General features: G+C 40.4%; 1 pseudogene; it reads right to left on the reverse strand.

Annotated features, from left to right (window-relative positions):
- Window positions 1-454: 454 nt before the first annotated feature.
- On the reverse strand, window positions 455-1,462 carry LOC108302188 (annotated as a pseudogene).
- Window positions 1,463-10,749: the final 9,287 nt, after the last annotated feature.

A 10,749-nucleotide genomic window follows, 5' to 3' on the forward strand; every position in this document is an offset into this window, starting at 1 on the left:
ATTCAATAGAATGTAGAGACACCAGAACTCAGTTATTCAGAAGCGAGCTTCCAACTGCAGTAATGCCTCCAGTCATAGACAGGAGCATGGTTTTCAGGGGAACATAATCTGAGAGGTTAATAAGGAATCTTCCTTTTTGATACTATCAGGTAGGAAACAAGCATAAAGATGAGTTTAGGGTTTTGGCGGGGAACTCCTTTCATTACAATGAAAATTGCAGAAAAAGCGTTCAGGAGGAAAGATTCAGGGTAAGATAACAGGAAAAATGTACTGGTAATATCAAGGAGAACCTAAACATTGTACTGTCAGACTAATGCTTTCCATGGGTGAAAACTGGAACTGTCAGGTTAGATAAACATCTATTGAAGACCTTGAGGAACCACTGAGACACTTCTGAGGCATAATGCTAAGAAAAACGCATAGAATTGTCAAGGGTGGCAGGGCAGTGCTGTTCTCAAGTCCCGTCTGACTGACAGGGCAGAGGCTGTCTCTCACTGCCCAATCTGCTTCCCGACAGCTCCAGAGTTTCCTGAGGAAGCAGCCCTCCACCTTCTTCCACCTCAGGCGTGTCCTGCAGAGCCCTCTGGAGAACCAGCTTCAGGGTCTTCCAATTTTGACGCTGCCTAAAGGAGCCTGTGAAGAAGTAAATAATGGGGTTGGCACTGCTGTTAAGAGAGGACAGGAAATTGGAAACTAGATGAACATGGCAAAATAAGACATCAAAATCCAGGTGGACCACAGTAGACAGGAACCACTGGATGCTGAAGGGCAGGCCGCAGAGGCGGAAGAGCAGCACTGTGAGCAGGATGGTCACGTACAGCCTGGTCAGCGGCATCTTCCGGGATCCACAGAGGATGCTGACCAGCAGGACCAGGCTGAACCCACAGAGAACCACAAATAAAAAAAATCAGCCACGCGACTGTGATGAAATCTCATGTTTGACACAAAACAAAATCAGCATCACTAACAGGAAGCCACAGAACATCCACTCCAGGATGCTCCTCAGCAGGGACAGGGCCCAGAGCAGGGCGCACACCACCGCCGACAGGTGTGCGGGGCGGCGGCAGCGGTACCAGACGGGCCACAGGACCGACACGCAGCGCTCGGTGCTGATGGCGCTCAGCATGCTCAGGCCTGCAAAGTAGGAAAGCATTATCATAGGATAGAGGAATTTAGAAATGGGATGAATGATATTAATGAAGTTTAACAGGGATTGTATAACGTGGCTGCTGAGGAAGAGGAAGTCGGCCGCGGCCAGGTTGAGGATGTAGGTGGAGAAGGCGTTCCTGCGCACGCGGAAGCCCAGGAGCCAGAGCACAAGCGCGTTTCCTTTCAGTCCGACGAGGGAGATGATCCACAACAGCACCACCGCGAGGATCCGGGTCTGCTCGTTGCAAGAAGGCTTCTTAGGTCCATTGATTGGTGTCAATTCTGTACCCAAGGCTGGGATGGTTGGATCCATGCTCAGAAACCCCAGTCTGGTGCCCCTGGGAACACAAACAAGATGTGATAAGCAGCTGTATGATCTCTGATTCTCCCCTCCACCCTGCCATGTGGGATTTACTGTCCTCACTTTAAAGAGAGAGAAACAGAGGCTTGCAGAGAATGCTCACATATTGAAAGCTGGGGGTCCTCAAATCCAGTTTGAAATCCAGTTATTAGTGATTCTAAAGTCTGACCTCTCTATGGCCACACAAGCTCTATACTGATATGGGAATAACGTTATGATCAAAACACCCCCACTCACCTGGCCAGGGCTGTGGGCCTGATCATTATATTGGGCCTGAAATTTTCTCTTAGGTGGAGGAATTCAGATACACAAAGATGTGGTTGTGACACCCTCATGACTAGAACTGCTCATCCATGGACAGGAAAGAAGACCATGCATTATGAACCAGAGAAGAATGGGACTTCACTAGGATAAGTGTGAAAATGGCTGGGCCTGGTGGGTGAGAAATAACTCAGTGTGTCTATCATTGCAGACAGGACCACATTTTACATTTTATACTCCCAGTGCCTATTTTTATGAGCAGCATACTGTGCTCTTTATAAATATTCATTAATGAATGAATGCATGCATGAGGAGCCTAATGGTAACAGTAGATTTGGGTGAAATGGAAAATAAAAATAGAAGCACAACGTATGGCATTAGAACACACAGGTGTAATTAAATACAGAAAATTTCATTCATCAGAATTCTATTTGTGGACAGCTCTATCTGTGTAAAAAAGAAGTATTGAAGTGTGTCCAAAACCTGAAATTGACCACTGATGTGCCTTTGAAATGAGGACTCAATGTGGTTTTGCTGAACCCCTAGAAGCATTTTTGTACACAATGTTTAGATGGAGTGTGGGTCTGATCTGAATGCTCAGCAATATAGCAGAGGAAAGAGTAAATGCGGGTGAAGTCTGAGTGCCACTGAAGGAGGTAATTGAAGTGTGGGAATATCTACAGGGCACTACTAAGTGTTCTGCTGGATACACACAATGTAAATCTATTTCATTCTTTCTTTCAGGAGCTTGTCAGTTTGTTTCTTTGTTGATGCAAACATTTGTACAAGAAGAGTCCATGAGGAGAAATAGGAGATGGTATCCGACTTGGAATATAAAGAGAGATATTCATGTAGATTTCAACTAGAGAATGAAGACTAGGTCTTATCTGGGAGAATAACAGAAGCTGATTGAGAGTTTATATGGTATTGTCTCTTTTAATCATCTGAAGAGCCTAGGAGGTAAGAATGAGTATAATTCCCATATGGCAGATAATGCATTGGAGCACAAAAAGAGTGAATCATTTGTCCTGGGACTTATATAGTATGAATTTGAGCCCAGCAGGGCTGACTCCAGCCTTGGAATAGCCCTCTAAACCCAGCACCACTTTGTGCCAATTATACATGTTAGAAAGGGTAGAGCAGAGGAGTGATTCTCCAGTTAAATTCAAGTTGGCAGTCAAAATTGTGGATTGAAAAAAAAACTAACCTAAATAATCTTCAGACAGAGAAAGAGAAGCAAGTCAAGTTGGGAACAAAATAGAGGTGAGTGAACACCATTTAGGAATAAATTCAGGGTTTCTTTTTGCCTATCAGAGGCCACGTTTTCTCGGGAATCCTGAGGATGCACAGGGGCAGAAGGACTCCAGGTGGTAAGAAGACACGCCCTCCTCTGGGAGTACAGAGGAGCATCAGGAGTGAATGCATCCACCATGAACTCTCTTAGAGACACAAACTGCCACAGCCCTGATTGGCCCGAAAAGAAAATGGGAGGAAAAGGAGAATCCCCGTTATCCACATTCAGGGCATTAAACACTTTGTCCATCTAAATGTAGGGTATGATATGTTTTTCTTCCTCATGAAACCTGAAACTTCATAATCACTAAGTCATGCCTCTCTTTTCACTGTGGTATCACCAAATTTTGGCATATGTTTCTTAAAGACCATCTATGGTATTATCTTCATACAACATAAGATGAAGCCAACGCCTGGAGAGTTAAAGGGTTTTCCTGAGATCACAACACAAACAGAAGGTCCAATACCAGCTCCTGGTCCCTGGAGCCCTGCATGAGACTTCTGTACTGTTCTCTGTCCCATCGTTCATTATTTTTGAGAGTTCCTAAAATAACTTGATGAAGAGACTGCTACGTTGCCCCAGTATTCATTTTCCTCTTTGGTCACATAACAATTCTGAGAGTTCAAAATCAGCACAAGGACCCACATGCCAGTTTTCCTTGATGCTGAAAGACATTGTATGACCAGGTGCTGTTCAATGGAACATGCACAAACGTGATGTAAGCAAGTCATGGCTCATAGGATCAATAGAAGGAGCAAAGCCTCTCCTTTCCTTCAACCTTTTCCATCACACTGGAATACTGATGTGGCTGGGAACCATGTAGGATCACAAGGATGAGGGCAACTCTCTAGGCACTGGGGAGTAGCAGTTTTTGGAATTCTGATGTATGATGCCTTGGAACTCCCAGCACAGATCTCAAACAGTCAGTCATTTCTGGGTGTTTACATAGGCTTGTTTCTGGGACCCCAGCCCACACCAAAATGTACAGATGCTCAATTACCTTATACAGGACGATGTGATATTTGAATACAATACGAAATACTCAGTTTCTAGAGGGAAACTTCATTTGTATACAATATCACATTGTCTTGTACAAGGTAATTGAGCATCTATAGATTTTGGTGTGTGCTGGAGTTCTGGGAAACAATCCCCTATTCATACAATCTATGTACTTTCTCCCAGATACATTAAATGATTACTAAGTTACTTAGAATAACTGGCAAAATGCAAATACTATTTAAGTTCTTGTTTTACTGTATTTTTTCAGAAGTAATGACAGGGAAAAAAGAGTGTGTACCTGTTTAGCACGTACACAACTCTGCCATACCCTTATGAAAATACTTTTCACCTGTGGTTTGTTGAATCTACAGATTCAGAACCTAGTGACCCAGAGGCACAACTGTAGTTTCTTGCTAAAATATTTCTACTTTGTGTCTTTATGAGAGCAGCTAAACTTATATCCTTAACAAAAGAAATATGTTCTCTAAAGTAGTCTGAGAGAGCTGAAATGAGACTGGAATCAATCACCTTTAGACAGAGAATGCCCCAGGAATTAGGAGGATATAAGAAGGTGAGAGGGATAGCTTCATTTGCTGTGAGGATTTGCTTTCCATTCTTCTCTACCCTATTTGACATCCCAAGAGGGTGACCTCTATGTACCACATCAGTGGAATTCTTTCTAATTCTAGCGTCTGGTGGAATTGAGACACTGGGACGCACCAGCAGGAGAGTGACATGGGATTTCCACCTCCTGGCTCTCTGCCTGTGAATTAGTTCATTTTCTAATTGCTGTAAAGAAATATCTGAGACTGGAAAACTTATGAAGAAAACAGGTTTAATTGGCTGATGGCTCTGCAGGCTGTACAGGAAGCATAACAGCTTCTGCTTCTGGGGAGGCCTCAGGAAGCTTCCCATTGTCATGAAAGGCAAAGAGGGAGTGAGGCATCTCATATGGTGAGAGCAAGAGCAACACAGAGAGGGAAGAGGTGCTTCACGCTGTTAAAAAACTGGATTCCATGAAAAGTCACTCACTATCATTACAGCAATACCAAAGGGGGATGGTGTTAAGTCATTCATGAGAAACCATCCCGCTGAACTAACTACCTCTCACCGGGCCCTCCCTCCAACAATGGGAATTACAATCAACATGAGATTTGGGTGGGGACACAGATCCAAACCATATCAGCCTGTGTGGCTGTGTGTTGGCTGTGTTGGGCTCCTCCACCTGCCTGCTTGTGTTCTCCCACCCCTATGGCTACAGCTATGGCTATGGCGACAATGGTAACTGCTCCTTCCTGTCCCTTTCAGCCTAGGGGAGGAAGTAGTGCTCCCCTAGGTATTGCTGCTTAGGGTGCTGATCCATGCATTTTCTCTTTTCCTTAACCCTGCATATCTTTTTAAATAGTTCCCTCATGAAACACTCCTCAGTCATTTCAGTTTGAACCATTCATGTCCTCCTTGAAACTTTCCAGATAGGGAAGAAAGATCTTGAAAAGTAAGTAAAACAACAAAACCTGCTTCTACAGCAGTTCAACTCTGTAAAGCAATGCCTGCATGTCCCATCGCTCACTAAATGAATGGTAGAGGCAGCGTTCTCTCCATGAGGGCAGACTGAATGTTGGGATAAAGGAGGTGATGTGGGGAGATAAATCAGAAGGGCGGACCCTATTTGGAACTCACACAGACTGGGCTGGTAGTGCTTGGTTTCCAGAAGGATGTCTCCTGGCTTTTCCTGAAACAAGCTCATGATCCCCTGCATGTAGCACCAAGGTAGAAACACTGGGATGTGATCTTGTACCTAAAACCGTAACTGACTATGGAAGAAGACAGTTCTTGGTACTTAACCTTATCTTTTTCTCTTTTGTCCAGAGGTGCAGACCTCCTTTGTGCTAAAGGTAGAGAGCCTTTCTGGGATTCAGTGACTTCAGAGGGCTCTTTTTATGTTGCTTAATTCAGGAGATGCCTACACTTCAGGAGCTGGAGTGAATGCTGGTGAGCAATTCAGGCTTATGAAGATACTGGACAGACTTCTTATTTCCTGTATGAGGAGCATGGACAAATCAGAGGCCAGAGGTATTTGAGACACAAATCCTAACTGAGATGATTCTTGGCCTCTGTCCCTTTCCAAAACATACAAGCTTCTCCCATCACATCCCATCTTGTTCAACTTCCTGTAAGTGATTGCTATCCTGATTTTAAAAATCAATTATGGGCCTAGGTATTACATTAAGCAATGTGAACTTCCATTACAAGCCTAGGTATCACATTAAGCAATGTGAACTTCTATTATGAGACTTTATAACTAAAATTAAAATGGGATCATTCAAGGGTGACAATGTCCTGATACCATTTTTTGGTATTTTCTTTATTATGGTGGTAATATATTCATGTGTATACTTTCTTTCCAAATACTAGAAAAGTGTATGCAAGGTGAAAATCTAGAATCCCATTGTCCAGAGGCTTCCACTTGCTACTCTTTTCATTCTTACTTCTTTTGTTATCAACTCTGAACAGTAAGACTTTTTTTAAAGTTTTGTGAAATTAAATCATTTATTATTATTATTATTATTATTTCAATGGTATTTTGGGGAAACAGGTGGTATTTGGTTACATGGACAAGTTCTTTAGTGGTGATTTCTGAGATTTTGGTGCACCCATCACCCGAGCAGTGTACATGTACCCAGTGTGTTGTCTTTTATCCCTCACCTCTTTTCTATCCTTCCCAAGTCTTCAGAGTTCATTATATTATTCTATGCCCTTGTGTCCTCACAGCTTAGCTCCCACTTATAAGTGAGAACATATGATGTTTGGTTTTCCATTCCTGAGTTATTGCACTTAGAATAATGGTCTCCAATTCCATCTAGGTTGCTGCAAATGCCATGTTTTTTTCCTATGTTTATTGGCCATTTGTATATCTTCTTTTGAGAATTGTCTATTCATGTCCTTAATCCACTTTTTGATGGGATGGTTTGTTTTCTTTTTACTGATTTGTTTGAGTTCCTTGTAGATTCTGGATATTTGTCCTTTGTCAGATGCATAGTTTATGAAGATTTTCTCCCACTCAGTGGTTTGTCTGTTTGCTCTGCTGAGGATTTCTTTTGCTGTGCAAAGGCTTTTTAGTTTAATTAAGTCCAATTTAGTTTTGTTTTTGTTGCATTTACTTTTGGGTTCTTAGTCATGAAGTCTTTGCCTAAGCAAATGTCTAGAAGGGGTTTTCTAAAGTTATCTTCTAGAATTTTTATGTTTTTAGGTCTTATATTTAAGTCTTTGATCCATCTTGAGTTGATTTTTGTATAAGGTGAGAGACAAGATCTAGTTTCATTCTTGTGGCTTGCCAACTATCTCAGCACCATTTGTTAAATAGGGTGTCCTTTCCCCACTTTATGTTTTTGTTTGCTTGTCAAAAATCAGCTGGCTGTAAGTATTTGGTGTTATTTCAGGATTCTCTATTCTTTTCCATTGATATGTTTGCCTAGTTTTATGCCAGTGCCATGCTGTTTTGGTAACTTTAGCCTTGTATTATAGTTTGAAGGTGGGTAATGTGATGCCTCCAGATTTGTTCCTTTCTTTTTCTCTCTTTCTTTCTTTCTTTCTTTCTTTCTTTCTTTCTTTCTTTCTTTCTTTCTTTCTTTCGTTCGTTCGTTCGTTCTTTCTTTCTTTCTTTCTTTCTTTCTTTCTTTCTTTCTTTCTTTCTTTCTTTCTCTCTCTTTCTCTCTTTCTCTCTTTCTCTCTCTCTCTCTCTCTCTCTCTCTCTCCCTCCCTCCCTTCCTTTCTTCCTTCCTTCCTTCCTTCCTTTTTTTTCTTTTTGCTTAGTGTTGCTTTGGCTATACAGATCTTTTTTTAATTAAAAAAATTTTTTTAAATTCATATGAATTTTAGAATTGTTTTTTCTAGTTCTGTGAAGAATGATGATGGTATTTTGGTGGAATTGCATTGAATCTGTAGATGGCTTTTGGCAGTATGGTCATTTTCACAATATTGATCTACCTATTCATCAGTATGGGATGTATTTCCATTTGTTTTTGTCATCTATGATTTCGGCAGTGTTTTGTAGTTTTCCTGGTAGAGGTCTATCACCTGCTTGGGTAGGTATATTCCTAAGTAATTTTTCTTTTGCAGCTATTGTAAAAGGGTTTGAGTTCCTGATTTGACTCTCAGCTTGATCACTATTGGTATATAGCAGTGCTACTGATTTGTGCAATGATTTTGTATCCTGAAATTTTACTGAATTTATGTATCAATTCTAGGAGTTTTCTGGATGAGTCTTTAGGGTTTTCTAGGTATACAATCATATCATTGGTGAACAGGGACAATTTGACTTCCTCTTTACCAATTTGGATGCCCTTGATTTCTTTCTCTTGTCTGATTGCTCTGGATAAAACTTCCACTACTCTGTTGAATAGAATTGGTGAAAGTGGGCATCCTTGTCTTGTTCCAGCTCTATGGGAGAATGTTTTCAACTTTTCTACATTCAGTATAATGTTGGCTGTGGGTTTGTCATAAATGGCTTTTATTATGTTAAGGTAAGTCCCTTCTGTGCCGATTTTGCTGAAGGTTTTAATCATAAAGAGATGCTAGATTTTGTCAAATGCTTTCTCAGTGTCTATTGCCAGGATCATGAGATTTTTGTTTTTAATTCTGTTTATCTGATGTATCACATTTATTGACTTGTGTATGTTAACCCATCCCTGCATCCCTGGTATGAAACCCATTTGATAATGGTAGATTATCTTTTTCATATGCTGTTGGATTGGGTTAGCTAGCATTTTGTTGGGGATTTTTTCATCTACATTAATCAGGGATACTAGTCTGTAGTTTTCTTTTTTTTTTTTTTAATGTCATTTCCTGGTTTTTGCACAGCAAAACTGCACTGCACTGCACAGCTTGCAGTTTCCAGACGTGCAGTGGCCTTTGCAGTGCTGCCCCCAAGTGGAAGGCCCTGTCCCTGGCCCCAGGCAGAAGAGCACCCACTCATCATTTCCATCCCAGCTTGCCTATGGAGTGACTTTGAATAATTTGTGTCATCTATGCCTCAGTTTCTTCATCCTTAAAGTAGGCATAATAATTAGTTCCTACCAGGGTTTTCCTGGTTTTTCTATTAGGGTGACACTGGCTTCATAGAATGCTTTAGGCAAGATTCCCTGTTTCTCTATATTTTGGAACTGTTTCAGTAGGATTGGTACCAATTCTTCTTTGAATGTCTGATAGAATTCAGCTGTGGGTACATCTCTACCTGTACATTTTTTGTTGGCAATTTTTAAAATTTTTATTTCAATCTCACTGCTTTTTATTGGTCTGTTCAGAGTTTCTGTTTCTTCCTGGTTTAATCTAATTGGCTTGTATTTGTCCAGGAATTTATGTATATCCTCTAGGTTTTCTGGTTTGTGCATGTAAAAGTGATCACAGTAGCCTTGAATGATCTTTTGTATTTCTGTGGTATTGGTTGTAATATCTACCGTTTCATTTCTAATTGAGCTTATTTGGATCTTCTCTGTTTTTTCCTTGGTAAAGCTCATTGGTGGTCAATTTTGTTTATGTTTTCAAAGAACCAGCTTTTTATTTATCTTTAGTTTTTTGTTTGTTTGTTTCAGTGTCATTTAGTTCTCTGATCTTTGTTATTTCTTTTCTTCTGCTGGGTTTGGGGTTAGTTTGGTCTTGCTTCTCTAGTTCCCTGAGATGTGACCTTAGATTGTCTATTTGTGCTCTTTCAGACATTTGATGTGTGTATTTAATGCTATGAACTTTCCCTTTAGCACCACTTTTGCTTTATCCCAGAGGTTTTAATAGGTTGTGTCACTATTTTCATTCAGTTCATAGAATTTTAAAATTTCCACCTTGTTGGTCCAATGATCATTCAGGAGGAGGTTATTTAATTTCCTGTCTTTGCATGATTTTGAAGTTGATTTCCTTTCGGAGTTGATTTCCAATTTTATCCCACTGTGGTCTGAGAGAGCACTTGCTGTAATTTTGATTTTCTTAAATTTGTTGAGACTTGTTTTGTGGCCTATCATCTGGGTCTATGTTGGAGAATGTGCTGATGAATAGAATGTATATTCTGCAGTTGTTGGGTAGAAACAACTCTGTTTGTTTCAATCTCTGTTAAGTCCATTTGTTCTAGGCTATAGTTTAAGTCCTTTTTTTCTTTGTTGACTTTTTGTCTTGATGACCTGTCTAGTACTATCAGTGAAGTATTGAGGTCCCACACTATTATTGTGTTACCATCTATCTCATTTCCTAAGTCTAGTGGTAACTGTTTCATAAACTTGAAAGCTCCAGTGTTAGGTGTATACATGTTTAGGATTGTGATATTTTCCTGTTGGACTAGACCTTTTATTATTATATTATACCTTTGTCTTTTTAAACTCTTCTTCCTTGTCTGTTTTGTCCGATATAAGAATAGCTCCTGCTCACTTTTAGTTTCCATTTAAGTGGACTTTTTCCACCCTTATCACAGGTTTATGTGAGTCTTATGTGTTAGGTAAGTTTCTTGAAGACAGCAGATAGTTGATTGATGAATTGTTATCCATTCTGCCATTCTATATGTTTTAAGTGGAGTGATTTACATTCAGTGTTAGTATTAAGATGTGAGGTGCTATTCTATGCATCATGCTAATTGTTGCCCTGAATAGCTTATTTATTTTTATTGTGTAATTGTTTTATAGGTCCTGTGAGATTTAATCTTGAA

Source organism: Cebus imitator, unplaced genomic scaffold (genome assembly GCF_001604975.1).
Source record: "Cebus imitator isolate Cc_AM_T3 unplaced genomic scaffold, Cebus_imitator-1.0 Scaffold39, whole genome shotgun sequence".
Taxonomy (NCBI): Eukaryota; Metazoa; Chordata; class Mammalia; order Primates; family Cebidae; genus Cebus; species Cebus imitator.